This window comes from Saccopteryx bilineata, chromosome 2, assembly GCF_036850765.1.
Source record: "Saccopteryx bilineata isolate mSacBil1 chromosome 2, mSacBil1_pri_phased_curated, whole genome shotgun sequence".
Classification (NCBI taxonomy): Eukaryota; Metazoa; Chordata; class Mammalia; order Chiroptera; family Emballonuridae; genus Saccopteryx; species Saccopteryx bilineata.
In genome coordinates this window covers 387371914-387395750 of record NC_089491.1, presented here as the reverse complement: position 1 = coordinate 387395750, position 23837 = coordinate 387371914, and the positions used below count along the sequence as shown (strand labels likewise).

The 23837-nt window shown below is 50.2% G+C and overlaps 1 protein-coding gene across 1 annotated transcript in view; it reads left to right on the top strand.

The window, feature by feature from the left end:
- Positions 1-11056: 11056 nt before the first annotated feature.
- The window catches only part of LOC136327270 (phosphoinositide 3-kinase regulatory subunit 5-like), a 59932-nt gene continuing 47151 nt past the window's right edge, over positions 11057-23837 (top strand). Inside the window, exon 1 of the mRNA XM_066264306.1 lies at positions 11057-11423. The gene's annotated coding sequence lies outside the window, so the exon portion shown is untranslated. The remainder of the gene's footprint in view (positions 11424-23837) is intronic.

Genomic DNA, 23837 nt, shown 5'->3' with positions numbered 1-23837 from the left:
TCTCCCTCTTTTCCTCCCACAGCCAGTGGCTCGATTGGTTCGAGTTGAACCAATGTTTCCAAGGTTCCAAGTGTCAGCCTGAGTGTTGAGGATAGCTCAGTTGATTCGAGCATTGGTCCCAGACAGGGGTTTCTGGGTCGGCCCCAGACAGGGGTTGCTGTGTGGATCCCAGTGTCAGGGCACGTGCGGGAGTCTGTCTCACTGTCTCCCCTCATCGCACGAAGAAGAAGAAGAAGAAGAAGAAGAAGAAGAAGAAGAAGAAGAAGAAGAAGAAGAAGAAGAAGAAGAAGAAGAAGAAGAGGAGGAGGAGGAGGAGGAGGAGGAGGAGGAGGAGGAGGAGGAGGAGGAAGGAGGAGGAGGAGGAGGAGGAAGAGGAGGAGGAAGAGGAGGAGGAGGAAGAAGAAAGAAACTATTATATTTAATTATATACTGTACTAAACTAGAGAAGAATGAATCTCTTTTATAATACCATTTTCTAATACAATAACATTAAATGTTTTCTATTTATGTAAGACTTCTTTTGTATCCCACAATAAAGCCTATAGCTTTTTGTTTGTTTTAGTGAGAGAGACAGACAGACAGGAAAGGAGAGAGATGAAAAGCATCAACTCATAGTTGCATCACTTTAGTTGTTCATTGATTGTTTCTGATACGTGCCTTGACCAGGGGGTTCCAACTGAGACAGTGACCCCTTTGCTCAAACCAATAACTTTGGGCTCAAGCTAGTAACCTTGGACTTCAAGCCAGCGATCTTTGGGCTCAAGCCAGCTACCCCATGGTCAAGCTGGTGAGCCTGTGAGCCAGCGCTCAAGCTGGATGACCCACGCTTAAGCCAGCAACTTCGGGGTTTCGAACCTGGGACCTCAGCATCCCAGGTTGACGTTCTATCCACTGTACCACCATTCATCAGGTAAGCCTATAGTTTTTTAATAACAGCTTTATTGAGTTACAATTCACATACCACACAATTCAGCCACTGAAGTATATCATTAAATAATTTTTAATGTGTTCAGAGTTGTGCAATCAGCCTCACAGTCAATTCTTGAACATTTGTACCACCCTGCCAAAATGCTCTACCCATTAGCATTCACTTCCTCCTCTCCTGCAGCCATCCCAGCCCTAGCAGCCAGCAGTCTATTGTTTGCCTCTATACATATGCCCATTCTGAACATTTCACATAAACGGAATCGTACAGTAGATGGTCCTTTGCAAATGGCTTCTTTCACTGACCATGTTTCCAAGGTTCATCCATGTTGTAGCATGTATCGGAACTTCATTTCTCTTTATGGCCAAATGATACTCCATTGTACAGCTACACCACATTTTATTTATCCATTCATTAGTTCATGGGCATTTGTGGTGTTTCTACCTTTGGGTTATTATGATCAATGCTGCTATGGTTACCTGTGTATAGGTTTTTGTGTGCACATATGTTTTCACTTCCCTTGGGTCTATGCCCAGGAGAGGAATTGCTGGGTCATGTGGCTACTCTATGTTTAACCTTTTGAGGAAGTGCCAGACTGTTTTCCAAAGCTGCTGCACTATTTATATTCCCATTCCCACTGTATGTATGAGGGTTCCAAATGCTCTCCCTTCCTGTCAACCCTTGTTATTATCTGTCTTTTTAATTATGGTGGATGTGAAGTGGTATTTCCTTGTGGTTTTGATTTGTATCTTTCTGATGGCGAATAATGTTTAGCATTTTTTCAAACGCTTGTTGACTATTTTTAGGTATTCTTTGGAAAAATACATATTTATGTCCTTTGTCCATTTTTCAGTGTAGCTATGTCTTTTTATTACTGAGTTATAGAGGTACTTTATACTATATTCTAGATTCCAATCCCCTATCATGTGTATGATTCGCAAAATTTTTCTCCCATTCTGTGAGTTGTCTCTTGTTTCTTGATGGTGTCCTTAAAGCACAAAAGTTTTCAATTTTGATGATGCATATCTTATTTATGTTTTCTTTTTTGCTTGTGATTTTGATATTACCTGTATCTAAAAAACTGTTATCTAATTCAATGTGCATAAAGATTTGCACCTATCTTTTCTTCTACGAGTTTGATAGTTTTAACTTCTACATTTAGGTCTTTGATCAATTTTGAGTTAATTTCTGTGTGTGGTGTGAGTTAGGGATGCAATTTCATTGTTTCGTATGGATAGCCAGTTATCTTAGCAACAATTCTTTCCCCCTTTGGATTGTCTCGGCACCCTTGCTAAAAAATCATTTGATCATAAATGTGAGGGTTTATTTCTGGACTCTCAATTTTACGCCACTGACTACATCTATCTGTAGCTTTGCGGTAAGTTTTGAAGTCAGGACGTTGGAGTCCTCCACTTTTGTTCTTCATTTTCAAGGTGTTTCGGCTATTCTGGGTCCCTTGACTGTCCTATTCTTTGACATTTTGTTGCTGGCGTGAACAAGCTCTATTTTCTGTTTGGTCACTGAACAAGCTCTATTTTCTGTTTTATATATGTATAAAATTACATATATTTTTGTGTCCAGTTACTTTTCTGAACTCTCTTGTAAGTTCTAAACATTCCTCAGCCCATTAGCTAGGGTCTTTCAGATAGACAAGCGTATCTTTTGCAAATAATCATAAGCTTGGCTCTTCCCCAAATGTATGTCTCTTATTTATTTTTCTTACTGTTCTTCCTTAAATTTTGGAATGTTGTTGACGTCATTCACAGTGTGACGTCTTGGTTTTGCTCCTTGTTTTTGGAGCAATGTCTTTGTTATGAAGAACTCTATTTGCTCCCCATTCCAGGTCATCGCTAGGCATCATACTGTCGGTTGGATTGAGATCTATACATTTATCATCTTGACATAGTCTTTTTTTATTCCTAGTCCCTAAGAGTTTTCATCAAGGTGCATCCTATTAGGATAATTATCCAGTTTTTCTCCTGTGTCCTATTCATATGATGAACAACATTAATAAACCTTCATCATTGGCCCTCGTTGCATAAACTGTCTCCCGAGCCAGTGGGAACAAATTAACTCACATTAACAGAAATCACTCAGACGCCACTGCTGCCGCCCTCCCTGAACAATATCGTACAGAGACGTCACAAGCTGAGAGTCAGGAGGTCATATCTGGTTTGGCCTGCAAGGAGTGTTAAAACATGGTTTTGAATTTCTAGCATTTAAAAAACCAGGAGATTTCAGACTGGGAATTCTAATTTTTGGTTTCCTTTAAAAATGATACAATCTGACCACACCCCTCCTGCATTTCCACATGGCCACTGTGGGCTAAAGCCGGGCCCCCAGGAGGGCCTCCTTTAGAGACCTCCTCATTTGCATCCTTTCTAAACCCTATTGTCTCCATACCTTATTGTTCCCAGACCTCAAGGTCAGGGGTCAGGCGCTCGATTTTTGTATATGTGCAATTGTTTTTCTTATATTGGAGTTAGGTAAAAGTGAAATGTTTCTTGCAATCATGTCTCTAGCAAACGTGGAAAAATAAAAGAGGCCAAGGGGGATACGTGCTTCAGGAGAAACGGCAGGAGGTATGTTTCTGGGTGCAAGTGGAGACTGTCCCCTTCTGTCTCAGTGTGCCCGATGGAGGAGTACAGCATAAAACACCTCCAGAAAAGAAATCGTAAGAGCAACAGGGACAAGCTGTGCGGGGAAAGAAAACCTTAATGCACTGGGCGGGGAAAGGACTGATGTTTCCACAGGGTTTGTTTCAGGAGGCACAGAGTATAAACAATACAATCACGAAATGTCATAATATCGTTAGTGAACACCAGCTCACCAGTTCTGTTTGGCTTGCTTGGCTCTCGGAGACCTCTGAGTTTCTGATTTCTGCTCTAACCCCCAGCCTCCTCAAAGCATCTTTCACTGCGTGTCCTCTCCCTCTCCTCCTCTCCCCTGCCCCCCTGGGTTGTTCTGTTGCTGTAGCCCAGGTCTCCTCTCCCTCCCTCTCCTCCTCTCCCCTGCCCCCCTGGGTTGTTCTGTTGCTGTAGCCCAGGTCTCCTCTCCCTCCCTCTCCTCCTCTCCCCTGCCCCCCTGGGTTGTTCTGTTGCTGTAACCCAGGTCTCCTCTCTCTCTCCTCCTCTCCCCTGCCCCCCTGGGTTGTTCTGTTGCTGTAGCCCAGGTCTCTTCTACCTCCCTCTCCTCCTCTCCCCTGCCCCCCTGGGTTGTTCTGTTGCTGTAGCCCAGGTCTCTTCTACCTCCCTCTCCTCCTCTCCCCTGCCCCCCTGGGTTGTTCTGTTGCTGTAGCCCAGGTCTCTTCTACCTCCCTCTCCTCCTCTCCCCTGCCCCCTGGGTTGTTCTGTTGCTGTAGCCCAGGTCTCCTCTCTCTCTCCTCCTCTCCCCTGCCCCCTGGGTTGTTCTGTTGCTGTAGCCCAGGTCTCCTCTCTCTCTCCTCCTCTCCCCTGCCCCCTGGGTTGTTCTGTTGCTGTAGCCCAGGTCTCCTCTACCTCCCTCTCCTCCTCTCCCCTGCCCCCCTGGGTTGTTCTGTTGCTGTAGCCCAGGTCTCCTCTACCTCCCTCTCCTACTCTCCCCTGCCCCCTGGGTTGTTCTGTTGCTGTAGCCCAGGTCTCCAAGACCCTCAGAGAAACTGCTTCTTTGCTGCTGCTTGAAGCTCTTTCATCTATAAGGTACAGATGCCAACCTGGGAGGCTGACCTGGGACAGTGGTTCACATGCCTCCCAGTAGAAACAGAAATGGACTGGCTTGGGAGAGATGGTGGTGGTGGGTGGGTGAAGGTTGGCCCCTGCCTTTATCAGCTCCTCCCAAAACGGGCGATCTAAATTTTAAAATGGTGACTGATCGGTTGGTCTCTAAGTCTCCTGTGTTGAATTTTGGAGCTTCCACTGGACCCACATTTCATCTTGTAACCCAGGACCCACCCATACCCCATGCCTGGCCAGCCCCTGATCTTTAACTATCATTGCTGGCGGGCAACCAGCCAACTGCCATTGACTATGCTTGAATTCCTTTTGGCTCATTCGAATGTTGCCATTCCTTGCACAAACCCTCCTTTTAAAAATTTTTTATTTTTATTTATTGTGTTGACATGGTTTCAAGTGTCCCACTCAAATAACACACTCTACCCACCACATCGTGCCCCCATGCCCCAGGCAAAGTCTCTTTAGATCGCCATTTCACCCCCTTCCTTCCCTCCACCCCCTTTCCCTCTGGGTATTGCTACCCTGTTGTCTGTAGGTATGTGTTAAGCATATATGATTTTGGCTAATTCCTTCACCTTCTCTGATCTCATCCCTACTTCCCCCTTCCATCTGACAGCTGTCCATCTGTTTCCTGTGACCCTGCCTCTGTTTCTATTTTGTTCCTCAGTTTATTTTGTTCATTCAATTCCACAGATAAGTGAGATCATATGGTATTTATCTTTCTCTGCCTGGCTTATTTCACTTAACATAATAATCTCCAGGTCCATCCATGCTGTCGCAAAAGGAAGAATTTCCTTCTCTTTTTACGGCTGCACAGTATTCCATTGTGTAAATGTATCACAGCTTTTTTTAAATCTACTTGTCCACTGATGGACACTGGGACTGTTTCCAGATCTTGGCTATTGCAAACAACACCGCAATAAAAATGGAGGTGCATGTCTTCTTTTGAATTAGTGTTTTGAGACTTTTTAGGCTATATTCTTAAAAGTGAAATCACTGGGTCATCAGACAGTTCCATTTTTAATCTTTTAAGGAAACACCATACTATTTTCCACAGTGGCTGCACGAGTATGCATTCCCACCAGCAGTGCAGGAGGGTTCCCTTTTCTCCACACAATGGACAGCTCTTGTTTGTTGATTTGTTAATGAAAGCCATTCTAGCAGGAGTGAGGTAATATGTCATTGTGGTTTTAACTTGCATTTCTCCGATGATTAGTGACATTGAGCATTTTTTCATATGCTTATTGGCCATTTGTATGTCCTTTTTTTTTTTGTATTTTTCTGAAGCTAGAAACGGGGAGAGACAGTCAGACAGACTCCCGCATGCGCCCGACCGGGATCCACCCGGCACGCCCACCAGGGGGCGATGCTCTGCCCCTCCGGGGCGTCGCTCTGTTGCGACCAGAGCCACTCTAGCGCTCGGGGCAGAGGCCAAGGAGCTGAGGAGCCACTGAGCCATTTCACCCACAGGTGTTATAAAGTACCAAAGGCTACAGAATTAATATTAATATTTTAAGAGGCTTGGAGAACATTTTATTAATTTGGGTTAAGGTGTGCAGAGAAATTGTGAGAATAGTCTCTGTACTGTGTGATTAGCATAACCAGGATGGCTCTTGCCATTGTATTGTAAATGAAAAGGGAAGGAAAGCATAGATTCCCTGACATTCCACCACACCTGTGGGGAAAGGAGTGAATGGCTAGCCAAGGGCAGGAAGAGAAAAGCCAAAATAAACCTTTTCTTATAACTATGAGCCATTTGCGGGCATTTGTCCCCACGGAAACTACCTCTCTTATGTAAATGCATGTGGTTAATACGTCTGACTCTGGACAGAGAGATGGCGATGAACACTAGAAAATATAGGAAGGCCTTTTAATATGTAAAGAGATATCTTTCTACCATTGTGTTGACTTGTAAATTTTGTTTTCTCCAAAATGATGTATGGTTTGCAAATTGAACGTGGTCCTATCATGTTAAAGGACATATGACTATAACCAATAGTGGTAAGGGGCTCCTAATTTGCAATTTTTGCTTCTGCACTTCCCACTTACAAAACTATAAAAACTAAGTAGAACAAAGGGCCAGCGCGCTCTCCGTCAGATTTCTGTCGGAGTTCCTGCCGCTTGGCCAAGCTAGACAATAAAACTGTAATGTGTAACCGACGGACCTTGCTCCTGTCTTCCATAATTCGGGTCCCTCCGAATTTGGATTAACAGAGCCATCCCCAGCGCCCGGGCCATCTTTGCTCCAATGGAGCCTTGCTGCGGGAGGGGAAGAGAGAGACAGAGAGGAAGGCGAGGGGGAGGGGTGGAGAAGCAGATGGGCTCTTCTCCTGTGTGCCCTGGCCGGGAATCGAACCCAGGACTTCTGCATGCCAGGCTGACGCTCTACCACTGAGCCAACCGGCCAGGGCCTGTATGTCCTCTTTAGAGAAGTATCTATTCAGTTCTTTTGCCCAATTTTTGATTGGATTGTTTACTTTCCTGGTGTTGAGTTTTGCAAGTTCTTTATAAATTTTGGTTATTGACTCCTTATCCAATACATCCTTATCAGATGTATTGACAAATGTGTTCTCCCATTGTGTGGGTTGTCTTTTTATTTTTTGAATGGTGTTTTTGCTGTGCAAAAGCTTTCTAGTTTGATATAGTCTGATTTGCTTCTTCTGCCTTTATTTCACTTGCCTGAGGAGATATATCTGCAACAATATTGCTGCTAGAGATGTTGGAAAGTCTACTGTCTATGTTTTTTTCTAGGATCATGTCTATGATCCCATACTCAAGCCGGCAATCCAACGCTCAAGCCGGTGAGCCTGCACTCAAGCTAGATGATCCCCTGCTCAATCCGGTGACCTCGGGGTTTAGAATCTGGGGACTCAGCATCCCAGGTTGACGCTCTATGCACTGTGCCACCACCGGTCAGGCAAATGTTTCCTAATTTTAGCTTGTATTTTTAAAAACTAATTCAATACACTACATTTATAAATGCATTATCTTCCCAAGCATCGCTGAAAACACATATGAAAAATATTTTCAAAAAAATTCTTCTTTTATGTAAATTTAGTTTCAAAGGATACTCATTTTCTCTGATCATGTGCCTTATTTTATTTTATTTTTTTTTTTGTATTTTTCTGAAGCTGGAAACAGGGAGAGACAGTCAGACAGACTCCCGCATGCGCCCGACCGGGATCCACCCGGCACGCCCACCAGGGGGCGGTGCTCTGCCCTCCAGGGGACGATGCTCTGCCCCTCCAGGGGACGATGCTCTGCCCCTCCGGGGCGTCGCTCTGCCGTGACCAGAGCCACTCTAGTGCCTGGGGCAGAGGCCAAGGAGCCATCCCCAGCGCCCGGGCCATCTTTGCTCCAATGGAGCCTCGCTGCGGGAGGGGAAGAGAGAGAGAGGAAGAAGGGGTGGGTGGAGAAGCAAATGGGCGCTTCTCCTGTGTGCCCTGGCCGGGAATTGAACCCGGGTCCCCCGCACGCCAGGCCGACGCTCCACCGCTGAGCCAATCGGCCAGGGCCTTATTTTTGAAATTCTGAATCTTCTTGTGTTTTGCTCCCCCCCCCCCGTGTTTGCTCATCTTTCCTGAGGGTGTCTGTGTTTATCCAGTAATAACGATGGAAGTGGCTGTGCTGATCACCACACATACAGAAGGATCAGAGTGAGCAAGGCATGGAGGTGTGCGAGTGCGACACAGACTTCTTTCCCATGTGTTTTATGTCCTGAGATATAATTTACAAAGAGTGGAATATGCAACTTTCCAGTGAGCATCTCAGTAACTTTCTCATAGGTACATACTGTGTAACCACCACCCAGGTCAAGTTAGAAAACATGCCCATCACCCCCAGAAAGTTCACTCATGTCCCCTTTCCAGTTAAATCACTCCCCCCCCCCCAAGATAACCACCATTCTGACACACCGCTATAGACTAATTGGCTGGTCCTGGAACTTCACGGAAATGAAATTATGCAGTATACTTCCTTTCGTGTCTTCACATAACGTTTGTGAAATTCATTCACGTTGATACACGTATCAGTGAGTTATCCTTTTTACTGCTGAGTAGCATTCTATTATATAGGTACAGGGTGGGGCAAAAGTAGTTTCAGAGTTGTTCATACGGAATATAATATGATAACTAATAAATAATAATTCAAGGATAAACTCACTCTGTGTTTTGTGTACTCACAACTGCAAACCTGCTTTTGCCCCTCTCGTGTAAAACAATCGGTTTTTTACCTGCTCTGCTATTGACAGAAAGCTGGTATAGTCATTCTCATATGTTCCTGTGTGGACATATTCCTAAGAATGAAATTGCAGGATCAAAGGGAGATGTATATTCAGAGCTCAAGAAAAGCCTGGGCTATCGATTTGGAAGGGGCGGGTATGAGGGGAATGGATCAGGGTGTCCAGGTAGAAGAGAAGCAGTCTCGAATAAAACCTCATGCAAACCAAAGTTTAAAACATGATGAAGACTATGAAGCCAGAACAGAAATACTGGTCAGAGGCACGGGAAGAGAATTCAAGGGGGCATTTGAGGTTTCCTTGGTGATATTTTCAGAGCATGGAAGAATGAACGTAAGATGAGGAGATGGAGATGGGTAGACTCCTCTTGGAAAATCTAAGGCACTGAAAGGAAGGGGAGAGATAAATAGACATATTTTCAAGTGAAGCCACAACAGAGCTGTACAAAGTGGTACAAAATCTGGGCCACATGAGTGACAGGCACCTTGAATCTTACCAGCTGCTTTGAGGAGGTAGGAGTCAAAGGTGCCCCCCCTGTTTGTAATTCTAAATTCTGGCCAGTAGGTGTCAGGTGCTGAGCCACTCTCCTGGTTGGTGGTGGTCTGCCCTCTTGACACAGGGAGATACAGGTGGAGTGAGTGAGTAAAGGGGTGGGATATATGAGAGCTCAACACCTAGGTCGCACCTGCTGGTGAAGAGAATGCCCACCTGGGAGGGGATGCAGGAGGGGACTAACTGGGCTTCTTGGGGAGCTCAGCTCCCTGGCAGTGACTGCGAAGGGGCCACTCCGCTTCAGCTTTTCTCCATCTTCGCCGTTAGGAACACCAAGGGCCTGGAAGAAGTCACGGATGCCACCGCCTGTCTAGGATTTTCTTTAGCTTTCAAAGTGACTTCATAATCCAATGTGTCAGTCTGGTACACTCTGTGTTACACTTGCTACATTATTCCTCATTCCAGAGCAGTTCTGCCCCCCCCCCCCGTACTTTGACCACCTCTATGCTAGCTCTTTCTCCCCCTTTCTCCTTTTCATGATGGATAAGCAGCGGTTGGGGAGACTAGGGTCCTTGCCCACCCTCACCAAGTCATATGACCTTAGACATGTCCTCTCACAGTCTTTCGTGATTCTAGTTCCTTATTTGAAAAATGGTAGTGGTGGTGGTGGTGGGGTTTCACTGGTGAATGAGGCAAAGTACTGGATGGTTCTGAGAAGTACTAGATGGTTCGAGCTCCTTACCACCTCTTACTATATAGGCTGGAACCAGTCCTCCCTAGGACCTGTGTTCACCCAAGGGTACTTTCTGTTTCTATGCCTTTGGGGAAGTTGCTTTTTCTTGACATTTAGGGAGCCAGAAGAAGAAAAGCCATTGGTGCTCCCATTTCTCAAAGCCTCAGGTAGGGCTGTGGCTTTTGACTCACACTAACGTACAACCTTGTGGGTGGCTTTTGACCCACAATAACGTACAACCTTGTGGCGGATTTCGAACGCCACTACCAGAAATTGTGACACAGAGTCTGTCATTCAATAGTGGAAGTGAAAATATTCAGCCTTGACCTCAGTTAACTCTGAAGTAAGGTGCTATCCTTTCTTTGCAAGGGCTGCCTGCACAGCAGCCGACCTGCTCATCCCCATTTTGGAAAAGAGGAAACTGAGGCACGGGCTTGTGCAGCGCTTCCAGGATTCTGGAATCACTCTGGGTACTATAACCACATCTGCTCCGCTGTCTGCGCGTAGAGAGAGGGAGGTAAGACGAGGCCTTGACTGCAGAAGTGACCTCTCTTCCCCTGCAGGGGCCGGGAAATGGATGGAGTGACAGCCACTGCAGAAGGACAGCGGGACTGTCAGATCGGAGGCTGACGCAGCAGTGCCGAAAGTCTAGACAGTTGCTTCTACGAAGGTTTCTGCAGAAGGGTGAGGGTCAGGGCGTCTCTGTGCCCAGAACTGGTGCATGCATTTTCAATGTGAAGAGCATCGAAAGAAAATAGAAGTAATAAAAGGAAGTGGGGTGCTGGGGTGCAGAGAGAGAAGGAAGCAACGCTTCGGAGCTTCCTCTTTCTCGTCCTTCCCCGAAGCCCCCACCCCAAGCCTCGCTCCTGCTCCGCCCACCTCTCCTGCGGGGGACCAAACCGCGCTTCCGCTGCGCCCGCGGCACCGCACCTTACTCCTGGGGGCGCTGGCGGTCGGGGCTGGCACCCCTCCGGCCGTGGCCGCCCACCCGTCAGGGCCTGCTCCTTCCGAGGGCAGACGGCCCAAGGGCTGGGGTCTGCCTCTCCGACGCTGGGCGGGCTGCGACCAGACTCGGAGGACACGGGGACTAGAGCCGCATGCGCTACCCCGCCACCAGGGGGCGTGAGGGGCCGACTGGGTGACCAGCGGCTCCCAGGCCCCGCCCCACGCGTGGCCCCGCCCCAGCCCACCTTCGGAGCGCAGCCTGGGCGGATAGATGCTGGGACTTGCCGCGCGACTCCAGCCCGGGTGCGGTGGTTCTGACCGTCCGCCGAACCGTAGGGAGTCGTCGCTGGAGAAGGGCTTGGCGCCCGGCGGGGACTGCAGGTGTGTGGCCGCGCGGCCGAGGCCGGGTGGGCGGGGCCGGGGCGAGCTTGGGACTCGCGGCAGGACGCGCGCGGGCAGGGGACGGTCGGGAAGCAGTGGGCTCACAGACCGGCGGCCGCAGCGGGTCGGCTGGTGACACATCCTGCTGTCCTACGGCTCCGTGGACAGCCGCCACTGCCGGGACACAGGATCCGCACACTGCGTTTCCAATAATCCTGGGGACAGAAGGGGCGTTCCGGGGACTGTCTCTCGTCTAGGGAGGGTGACCACTGCTGGACCACCTGCTTCTGTACGGTCCGAGTGTGACCCAAGCTTCCTGCCTCCTACGCAGGCCGCCAAGTGGCCACAAGTGTCGTGGGGTCAAGGAGTCTGCACCCCTCCTGAGAACTCTCAATGAGCATTGGTCTCATGGGTCCTTTGTCATCAGAACCTGGGAGTCGCTGACGTGCCTGCCCCAGCCCGCCCCTGCTAGCGATCGTGGGCCCCCAGGCTGTGGTTGCTCCTTTGGAGAATTGCACGCTTGGCACTGTCAGAGGATGTGTTTACACCCGGGCTGTCCCTTGCGTGACTCTGTGTGTGCGTGTGTGCCTGTGTTTGCGCGTGCGCCTGCGGGCTGGCCCTTCCCAGTCCTGGGGTAAATAAGCAAGAAGTTCAGGTCAGTAGGAGGAAGGAGATTGTTCAGAGGGAAAAAGGAAGGCGAGATGAAAGCAGCAGGATGTGGTATCTAGTGAGTTAACAAGCCTCCGTGCAGAGCGGAGGGGTGGGTCTAGGGAAAAGCAGGGCTAAAAGTAGGCCAGGTCTGCCTCCAAAGCCCCTCTGGATTGCCCTTCTCCCAATCTCTCCCGTCTCCCTGCACCTGCCCCCACGGACCCCGGACCTTTCCGTGCAGGCTCGCCTTCCTCCCGGCCTTGGAGAGGCCTGCCTGGAGAGGCACCGGTTCCCAGAGCGTGTTAAAACACGTCCTCTGGACCTCAGCACCACAGCGCACCTCTCCAGGGGCGGGGCTGGCACCGGCATGGTTCTAAAATCGGAATCAACTCCAGAAGTGATGGTCCCGGAGCCATTGCCTGGGGACTCCCTGTGACATGGAAAGGAGCCTTGAGTTCCAGCCAATCCCGGCTGTGTAACCTTGAGCATTTTACCGCCCCCCCCCCCTCCCAGCCTGTTTCCCTGTCTGTAAAATGGGTCTAATCGTGACTTCACGGGGCGGTGGGAATATTAAATGAGAAAAGCGTGGTAAGTGCGACTACCCATGGGAGCTGCTCCACGGGTGTTTGCAGAACAAAGGTGTGGGCAGCAGCCAGGGCTTACCTCTTCCTCGGTGTGGCCACCATGGTGTGGGATGGTCAAGCTCCCTCTTCCCGCTTTACGAGAGCCCCCCTTGCTTTTTGAAGCTTAACTGGCCCGGTCTGTAGGGAAGGAAGGCACCCGGTCTTTGTGTGCTGGGCCTCACTGGGTTTTAAGAAATCCTTCCCCCTTATCTCTAGCTTAGGTGGGGGGTGATCAATATCTTCTCTTCCCAGGCTGCAGTGGAAGCCGCCACCTCTGCCTCCCCTGCCTGCTCCCTTCCTCTCATGCACCCTTTTGTTTCTTACAAGAGTAACAGGTGGCACTGGGCAAAAGTGGGTTTGGGGTTACTAGAGGGGCAATGATGAGGGGGTTCCACAGTGCGGCTGAGCAGGCTGGCTGTGGGAACCACTCTCCACACCGCGGGGTTAGTCACTGATCATGGGGCTCGCTGGCCGAGAAGCGGGCGAGAAGGAGAGCTTGGGTCGCTCAGAGCTGGAGGCCCCAGCAGGGGTTCTGTGGAGCACCAAAGCTGTGCAATTTGGCCTTGGTTCACAGGGGCTCGCCCCTACGGGCTGAGCTGGTAGCTCTGGGGGACCCCTGGGAACCTGAAGACTTTGTCTGGCTGAGCTGTGGGTGACTCGAAGCCTGGATCACCTTTTTGAGAGAGGAAGCTTCTGGAGGGGCAAGGTACAGTGATCTAAGCCCCTGGCACAGATGGAGATAGTAGGGGTGGATGAAGGAAAAATGCACCTTTCTTCTGCCCAAGGGGAAGAAGAAGCACTATCCCAGCAAACATATTGCATGTTCAGATTTCCACTGACTTGAAGATGGACATTCATATCTTAACATCTCTGAGATCAAGATGCATGTATTGTCTAGGGCATCTCACCACTGTAACAGGTAGCAATGCTTCTTAGTGGCACACAAAATAATGCTGCATCTTACAATTGATGGCCTCTTAGATTCTGTTAGATGTGATGGATGCTTTAAAGATTTTGAGGGACACTTTATTTATTTATTTATTTATTTATTTATTTATTTATTTATTTCAGAGTGAGACAGACAGACAAGAACAGACAGACAGGAAGGGAGAGAAAGGAGAAGCATTAACTCATAGTTGTGGCACTCTAGTTGTTCATTGATTGCTTTCTCATATGTGCCTCGACCGGGGGCGGGGGGGGCCTCTAGCCAAGCCATTGACCCCCTTGCTCAATCAAGTCAGTGACCCTGGGCTCAAACCAGTGACCTTGGACTTCAAGCCAGCAACCATGGGGTCATGTTTATGATCCCACTCTCAAGATAGCAAGCCAGTGACCCCATGCTCAAGTCAGTAACCCCACACTCAAGCCGGTGACCTCGGGGTTTTAAACCTGGGTCCTCAGCATCCCAGGCCTATGCTCCATCTGTTGCAGCACCACCTGGTCGAGCTTGAGGGGCACTTTATTTATTTTTTTTTTAATTTATTTATTTATTTATTTATTTATGTTAGAGAAGAGAGAGAGAGAGAGAAGGGGGAGGAGCTGGAAGCATCAACTCCCATATGTGCCTTGACCAGGCAAGCCCAGGGTTTTGAACCGGCGACCTCAGCATTCCAGGTCGACGCTTGATCCACTGCGCCACCACAGGTCAGGCTTGAGGGGCACTTTAGATGTATTCAGATACTCGCAGAATTGTCATTCCCAAAGTAAATTTGCATACATTGATTTTTCCAGTAGCTCTACCTTCTAAACACCGAAACATTTTAATATGTCTAATTTTAAAGGAAATCTTTGTGAAATGTGTTGCTTGCCTTTGTAAACGTCGCATACTGCGACTGACTTAATACATTCTTGAAAACATCGCATGGTTCCACCTGCCATTCTGTTTTATACCTTGGGTTTGCTCAGGACATATTTTCTGCCTTTTTCTTTTCACCTTTCTTTTTGCCCTTTCCCCTCGTATTTCATATTCTTAAATCTTCACAGCCACACTCGGTAGTAGCCACAACTGGTGGCCCCATTTTACATGTGACTAAACTGAGGGCCAAGGCCTCATGGCTGGAAAGCGGTAGCACTGGGCTGACTCTGGCTGGCGTCTGCTCTTGACCAGAGATGATTCGGCTGGAGTAGCAGCCTGCCTGTGCCTTTGGGTGTGAAGCACACGCTCTGTAGGGCATGACTTTTGGGGCATAAATGTGGTGGTCCGCAGGCCTTCCCTGTCTGCTTGCAGGCTAGCAGCTGGGCTCTGGAGAGTCGAGATGATCAGTTACCTGGCTTCTGGATAAGTGAGATATAGCTATAGCAGGGTGTACCCAATAGGAAGGTGAGGGCAATGAATAGGAAGAAATGAGTGACTTCAGTGGCACAAAGCTGACATTGGGTCCTCCTTGAGCCTAGGTGTTACCAATTTGGGTTCTAGGCTTTAGGCTTTAAAATTTGGCCTCAGGGTAGGACTCCTGCCTCCAGCCTCCAGCCTCCCCCACTCCCACTCCAGCCCCTCTCCTGCTGCCATGGTGATGCAGGACAATAAACTAGAGCCAGTAGCTTTTCAACTGCAAACCCAGCAGAGCTATCACCGTCCTCTGGAGAAGGCTGGTACCCGCTAGCATGACTCGCAAGACCTTCTGCCACCCAGCCTGCTTCCCCTTCTGAAGCTCAGGCAAACCTCAGTGCCTTTGCATGTGCTATTTCTTCTCCCCCCATTGCCCTTTGCTATGAAGCCCCCCGCAGTCAAGGCACATATGTGAGAATTCTCTACCTGCCTGGTGAACCACAAATCCGTCCTTGGATACCCAGCTCAAACGTCATCATCGTTGAAGCCTCCCCCGACCCCCTCCTCATTCCACAGCACTGCACGCCCACTCCTGTCCTCACCATACCTGTTATGTCCTCACCATGTTCTCCTACCAGAGCACTGACTGCCCTGCCCTGCAGGGTCTGACCAATGACTTGGTGGCTTGCTCACCAGAGCCAGCTGATGCTCAGTGTGGCTGGTAAGCTGCGGTCATGACACTTCCTATGGTCGCATAGGAAAGAGGTCCATGCACACTAAGGTGGAAGCTGCCTGGATGCAGGGCACTGTGAGGGCAGCAGGGTAGGGCCAGGAGGGAGTGGTGTGCTTTTCATTTTCATGTCCTCCCAGTCTTCTTGCTGCTGCTGTTGATCTAGGCAAATAAGTGTGTGTGGTTTCCTCGTGGGGGGCAGGGCTTGGCTTTGCCTGGGGGCTGACGGTGGCCTTCAGACTTCTGCCCATGGACCTAGGGATTCTCGCTTCTGCCTGAGTCCTTCACTCCTAGCCATGCAACCGTGGCTAAGTCCGTGTATCATGGAAATGACACTGCCTACCCTCATGGACATTACAGTCTAGTAGACAAGACACTAGACACATATATCACTTAATTGCAATCACGGGAAGTGCGGCGTTTTGTGAGATTATGTAAAGGGAGCCGATGTAGTTTAGGGGTTAAGGAAAGTCTTTCCTAAGGAAATCATACTTGGGTTGAGGCTTGAGATACAAAATCAAGAAAATACTAATACTGATAATAGTAATAGCTAATAAAAAAAACATTTAGCAGAGACGTGCTGAGTGTTTTTGGGGTGCATCCTCTGAGGTATTCCTTTCAACAGCTCTCGTTGGGGGGGGGGGTTGTGCGCAGACCTTCCTGTCCTGTGGGAATTCACTGAGATAACTGCCGGTGAGTGTGTCACCCGATGTCTGGCACGGACGGGGGGCCTGTTCTGTGCCTCTGCCTCCTCTGACTACCCAGACTCCCAGGTACAGCTTAACCACAGTAAGGCCATACCTGCCAGGACAGGGTGTCCCCCTTTCCTTCACGCCTCTCATCACCAGAGAGCACATCTCAGCGCTACTGTGCGGCGGCTGCGGGGGTCCTCGCCCGCTGGGCCGCCATGCCGGCCCCCTGCAGTCACGGGTGCCCTGTCCACTGGAGACCACCGCACCGTGTGTGGGCACCTCCTTGCGACCCTCTGGGGTGCTGCCCTTCTTGCAGGGTTTTCTGTACCACCTGTGAAGTCACGTGGTCAGCCCCCACCTCCTTCTTCTTGATCCCCCGTGGTTGCCCCAGACCAGGACGGCTGTGCAGACGTCGCTCTGGATTTGGGGTCTGAGTGTTTTTGTCCCTGAATGGCTTGGTGGTTTTGACTCTTGTCAGGCGAATGTTCACACAGGCATTTCCACGCAGCCTGGCTGGGGCGGCCTGCCTCCTCTCTGCACTCTCTGGGTTTGGGAGGTCCCATCGGCACCCACAGCTCCTAGAGGGGGGTTCAGAGGTTCTCCAGATAAAGGGCTTCTTTGAAAAACGGACAAAAATGATAGCTCATCTGCTCCCCCACCCCAAAGGCATATATATGTGTGGGTGCGCACGCTTACATGATTGCTCTCCCTCTCTCAAAGTTTCGGGTAAGACTTCAGGATCTTCTGAGACCTCGCTGTCCACCACCTACCCCAGTTTAGTAACCCCTGCTCTAGAAAACAGGACTTTCTCTAGGCCGATTTCTTTGAATAGGCCCCAGCTGTTGTCAGAGGCAAGCCAGGGGTGATGGGGGTTGGCATGGAAACCGGAAGCTGCCGAGGAGGCCACTGGTCCCTCCCAGGCGAGATCTCCAGGCAGCTCCCTGACCACCCACGGAGACCCGCCATGTGGATGCTTTCTGGGTAACTCAGCAAGTCTTGAATTCAACCCATTTCCAAGGTGATTAAAGAGCATTACTTGTGCAGGTGGTGTCCTTACAAGACACCCTCTGCCCCCCCCCCCCCCCCCCCGCCCCCAGTGAGAGAACTAGATTTAAGGCTAGGAGGGAGGGTCGGAGAAAATGTGTGCTGGTGGCTATTCACATCAACAGAAGTGGCCCGGGAGGCCCCGAGGCAGTCCCTGCTGTTTCTTTGCCTCAAGTATCCGGCCTATCTCCCCCGCCAGGTTCCCAGGGTCTCGCAAAGGCTCGGGCTTTGTTTCTCTGATGAGGTCACAGGTCTTTAGTGTGCTTTGAAGTCAGGTGCCATGTGTGAAGCGTGTTTGCTTCGATTCCTTGTTTCTAAGAATTTTCAAAAGCAGGAATGGAAGTTAAATTTGCCAAATACTTCTTTAAGCATCTACTAGGAAATGCTTGTATTCTTCCACGTTGAGATAGGTTTCTGGGATGCGTTCTGTCAGCCTCCCTATACTGAGCACTCCTTGTACTTACAAACTCCATTTGGTCAAGGTGTCTTATTTATTTATTTTTTTTCATTTTTCTGAAGCTGGAAACAGGGAGAGACAGTCAGACAGACTCCCGCATGCGCCCGACCGGGATCCACCCGGCACGCCCACCAGGGGCGACGCTCTGCCCACCAGGGGGCGATGCTCTGCCCATCCTGGGCGTCGCCATGTTGCGACCAGAGCCACTCTAGCGCCTGAGGCAGAGGCCACAGAGCCATCCCCAGCGCCCGGGCCATCTTTGCTCCAATGGAGCCTTGGCTGCGGGAGGGGAAGAGAGAGACAGAGAGGAAAGCGCGGCGGAGGGGTGGAGAAGCAAATGGGCGCTTCTCCTGTGTGCCCTGGCCGGGAATCGAACCCGGGTCCTCCGCACGCTAGGCCGACGCTCTACCGCTAAGCCAACCGGCCAGGGCTCTTATTTTTTTTTAACACAGTTAGGTTTGATTTGCTGTGTAGAGTTTTCACGTCTATCAGTATGGCCTATCTTTTCCTCCTCCCGGGGCTTCCTCTCTTCCCGGGTTCTCCCAGGTACGCACCCGTCGCCTCAGGGCTCCCACACTGGCTCCTGAGAGCCATCTTGGACTCTCGGTGCATTTCCACAGGGAGCTGCTAGAGCCATCTGGAGTGCAATTCAACCCCAGGGGCTGCATTCAGTGGGGGTGCTGATAAACCACCTTCTACCCAGAGAAAGGTCCCCGAGATCCGGGTGCCATATACCAGCTCGTTAAAGCAGTGGAGATGTTTTCCTCCAAGAAGAGGACACAAGAAGCAATATCTCTCTTAGGATGTTTGAAGGACAGCATCCTTTGGAAAAGGTGAAGACCTGCTCTGTGGCGGGTCTCTCTCCGGAAGGAAAAGGGACCAGTGAAGGGAAATTGTGAGGAAATAGACTTCATCTTCCTGCGCGGGAGATCTAGGGGAAATCCAGAATAGAACAACAGTGGCCTTGTGGTAATGAGTTCCATGTCGGGGAGGTATTCAGGAGAATACATGTCAGACGTAGAAATGAGAATGAAGACCAAGATCATTCCATTTCTAAGCATCTCTAGTTCTCCAAATCATACTGGCTGTGTCTGACTGGTTGTATGAAAATTGGTTGTTCTGAGAACATAATTTGAATTTAAGAAGTACACTGACCTTGAATAAACAAATCCCAAAACTGGGAAGTTCCCTCACAATTCCCGCAGCCTTTCTTCACAGCCTGTACCCCCTCTCACCCAGGCAGGAGTACTTTGAGGGTTAGAAAATCATAGCTATCCACGATCAAAGACCCTGGAGCCATCACTGACACAGTGACCCTCGCCCACATCCTGTGCTGAATTATGGGCTATGCTTGGGGTCTCTTGTTCTTGGCTCCTCCCAACACCTGGTAAAATAAACTGGTTAAGCTCCCCTTGAGAATCCCCTCCCTCAGTGGCGGACCGAGGTAAGTTCTCAAAACCCAACCTGCAGGTTGAGCTGGGAATGAATGGCCTCTTGTTCATGGGGTTTTCGAGCCAATGTTTCATAGGCCTTTACATTCTGTATTCACTTCTATACTAACGTCTCGGGAGTTTCATTCTGAGAAAACTAAAAGCTCAGAGAGCTGTCCTTGGCCTGCTCTTGGCCTGCTCTTGTCACGAAGAGAAAACAGCTGTGGTGTAATGTTCAGGCTACAGGACTGGAACGGGAGAGGTGCTGTCTGATCCAGGGTATCCCTCCTTCCCTCCTCATCCCCTCGAGCCTGTTCCCTCCTGGGTCAGATAGACTCCATTGTTCTGCCATCCTGTGACTTCTGCTGCGCTGAGCAGAGAGGGGACCTGCTCCTCTCCTCACGGTGCCCATCTTGGGGCAGGACTCCCAGAGACTACAAGTCCTTTTTCAGACCATAGTGGCATGCTTCTCCAGTGGATGGCTTCCTCCAAGGTCATTGGTGACTTGGTGACGGGCACATCCCTATGGCCTCCTCCCAACCTGCGTCTATCTCTCTTTGAGGTTTCTGTAGCACTGGATGTCCAACACGTCGGCCTGGAGCCGTACCCCTCCTACTGCTCCTTGCGGACTCCGGTTCTTGCTGTGCCCGGTGTGCTTGTCCTCCTCACCCAGACTCTCTCCTCCTCCAAGTCCAGGCCGGTTGCCTTCGCTGCTTCATCTTCGACACATGTCCATTGCCCCCTCCTCATCCACGGAGTGGGCTTCCTCTGCGGACTTCCCGTTTGGTCCTGAGTGAAATCAGATGCCCAGTCTTGAAAGCTCAGAGTCACCTCGAGTCTCCCCTCCATCTTTCCGTTCTCCACAACCGAGCCAGTGTTTTTATGACTTAAGTTCGCTGGAGTGACGTTGCCTGTGACGGCCTGTCCGTCGCAGGTGTTGGGCTCCAGGGCACATCAGCCCTCAGTTGCGCGTGTGCCCGCCGTGGAGTCTGGTCTCCTTCCGCGAGCTCTGACGGCGCTTCCTTTCCCTGGGGCTCTGGCTCCTCTCACTTCCCCATCGTCCTCTCTGCCATCTGACCCGGCTTGCGTCACGGTCGCCCTCCGCCTGCTCGTGGTGCCTCCGAGCCACAGTCTCTGTCTTGCTTCACCAGGAGATTTTTCTTATGAAAACACTTCCGTCCTGTTTGGAGGCCTGGGTGCTACCGTGCCTCGCAGGGAAAGTCCTGAGCCCTCCGTCTTCTGTTCACGTTTCAAAGATGCGTCCCGCCCTTGCAGTCTTCTCCATGAATTCTCATCTTGTCCCCCAGCTGGACTGCCTGCCTCGGTTCCCCCCAAGACCCAGTGTGTGTTCTTGCCTCTCCCACCCCTCTGCTGATGGGGCGAGCTTCCCTACTGCCTTGTTCGGCACGGGCTCCCCAGCGCCTGGAAGAGCCCGTGTTGGGTGGTGCCCGGTCAGTGTTTGCCGAGTGAAGGACTGTGGCTGAGCTGTCCCCCACCTGATGTCATTGTGCGGTTCAGTCACCCTCCCCCTCAGGGACTGCACCCTGCGGGCCCCTCACCGGCCTTAATGGGCATCTAAAGGTGCAAACCCATGTGTCTTTGCCCTCTAGATGGGCAAGTCCGATGTCCTGCCCTGGAAAGCTGCAGACGCTGAGCCTCCACTTCTTGGGAATCAGGCAGATTTAAGGTGAACGGCTCTCTAAGTCTCACCTTAAATCTCACCTCTCTAAGAGGCCTGGGAAACTGTCCCCAGACACGCCACCCCCAGGCCAGTGACCTCTACTTTACAGGAGCCCGGGGAAGTATCTGTTTGCAACACCGTGTTTACAAGGCAGAAGGGCTTCCTGTCCTGCCGGCCCTGCCAGACAGGACAGGCGGTGGGGCAATAGGGAGCTGTGTCTTCAGGGGCAAGGGCCGAGAGAGATGCTGGCCGGCTCCCTGGGGACTCCTCAGACATCCCCGGGGGCTGCCTGGCCATGCTGACCCTGGGGGAGGTCAAGGAAGGTGTCGAACTCAGGTTTCTAAATTGGGAGAAAATAAAGTATTGCTAATACTTGTTATTAACTTGCATATTACCCTTTAGCACTTGCAAGCTGTTTCACCGAGGTGGCCTACTAGTCTAAGGCAGAACTGTTGAGAGCATGAGACACTCTCTTCTATTGTTCCCAAGTGAGGGGCTGTAAGCCAGTGTTCTTTTCTGAGGGGAATTATGCTTTGAAGAGGAAGGAAGGCTTTCGGAGGGAGGAGGGGAAAAGAAGGGGAAGGGGGGAGGGAGGGGGAAGGGTGGAAAGGACTCCTCAGGAGACAGAACCCTCCGTTCTGATGCAGAGTTCACCAACACGGAGAGCAGTGCCCTCTCCACGCCCACCTGAGAAGAAAGCCCACCAGAGCAGTGAGCTGCCTGAGAGCTGAGGAAGCTGAGACCAGCTTCCCTGCTCCTCCAAGGGCCACCGTGGGGTACCCCCCCACCAGCCCAGAACCCCACCGTGACATCCCCAAGAACACAAGCTTGTGTCCAAGACCCCTTGTGTCTCTGGCCCCAACACACACAGCTGGAAATGTCTGGAAAAGTGCCTCAGACTCTCTCAGCCCTGGAGACAGAAATATCAATACTTTATAGTCCCTTTCTGGTGAGTGGGTGTCCCAAGCGTGGGTGACCCAACGCTGGGGCTCACCCACACCCCTTGACTCCGAACGACCCGAGGCTGTTTTCTGTGGTGAAGTCTTCCTCTGAGCCCGTTAGAGAAAGGATGTGGAACCCGAAGGTGCCCAGCTGCAGGGCAGAGTGCAAAGGACCCCTGTGTCATCAACACATCAGCCTGCGGGTCGCGGTGCAATAACATTGGTTTGTGTGGGGAGGTTTGCTATCAAATGCAAAGGAAGGAAAAAATAACTTGAAAAGAAACTGATAATAAAGAAAGAGATAGAGGCTGGCCTGGGGGGCGGGGCTGAGGAAGGACTGGCCTTGTGCAGGTGGCACCAGGAAATGCATCTCTGAACGAGTGAGGCCAGGGAGCTTAGACTCCCTGGGAGCTGTTTAGGGGCTCCTGCGAAGACTGTATTTTCACTACCCTAAAATCCCTCTGGGCTCTGCCTAGTCATCTCTCCCTTCCCCCCCCCCCCGACCCCTGGCGACCCCTGATCTTATTACTGTGTCCCTAGTTTTGCCTTGTGGGAACATTATTTTTCACTAAGCTGTTTTCTCTTGTTCAAGGAGGAAGTTTTGTAACCCCCCTGCTTCATTTCCATGGCCCCTTTTTATACTGACCAGTAAGAGGTGATCTCAGATTCATTTACCAAAACGTTGCTCTCTTGATTTGAATTGCTTCAGCGCCAGCTGGCCAACCCAGTTGGTTCCAAAGAACGTCTGACCTTCAAATAACTTCATCTCTGCTTGTTGCTGCCCCAGAGTCGGACACACAGAGGTGGCTACTCTGGAGGATGACCTCAGCTTTTATGAGGTGTGCCCTAACAAGGGAATTTTGGGTCCACCATGTGGTCTTTATTTCAGGTCAGACCATAGGACGTACTCTACACAGGCGGGGAAAATCCCACCAGCTATGTCTAAATGACATAGCAACAGGCAAACAAACACATCATTTTGCTTCTTAGACTCAGTGTTGACTGAAATATTAGTTAGTATAAAAGAATAGTGCCTTCAGTGAGCTGGAGGTTGGTTTCTCTCTCATGTGGTAGGATTAGAATGAGCATCCAGACTTTACATGTCGTTCACACGGGCTAGCAACCTCCGCTCCTTCTATGTGGTGGCCCCTTCCTCCTTCGATGTGTGGCTTTCCTCTCGTGGCCCATGACGGCTGCTCTAGCAATTACAATTGTATCCGCGTTCCGGCTAGCAGGAGGAGGAGAAAGGAGGAAGAAGGCATGCCTCTTCCATTTACAAGCATGTGGAAATTGGCCATCACCAATGCTTACTTAGAGTCCTTTGGCCAGAATGTAGTCATATGGCCACATTTAGTTACAAGAAAACCTGGGAAATGTAATCTAAAATTTCCAAAAAATGTTATTACTATAGAAGAGAGAAGAATGGGCATAAAAGGACAATTATGAGTCATATCCCCATCTGAACTCTGCTGGTTTGAGACCTTTCTGAAATCTTTACGGTCAGATATATGTTCTTTATCCCCTTCTGTCATAAAGTAAGCATGCCTTCTAAGCCCTATTGAAAACCATTCATCAAAAAAAAAAAAAAAATGGCACGCTGTACCAAAACATGGAATGAACCCAAATGCCCATCTACAGACAAACGGGCAAAGTATGGTATATGCGTGCAATGAAATAATATCATTTAGCCAAAAGGATGAATACTGTATGATTCCGCTTACACGAGGTACCTATGAGTCAAACTCAGAGACAGAAAGTAGAATGATGGTTACAATGGGCTGGGCGGAGGCAGAATGGGGAATTAGTATATAATCGGCACAGAGTTTCCGTTTGGGAAGATGAAGTTCTGTGATGGTTGCGCAATAGTGTGAATATACTAAATGCCACAGAACTGTGCCT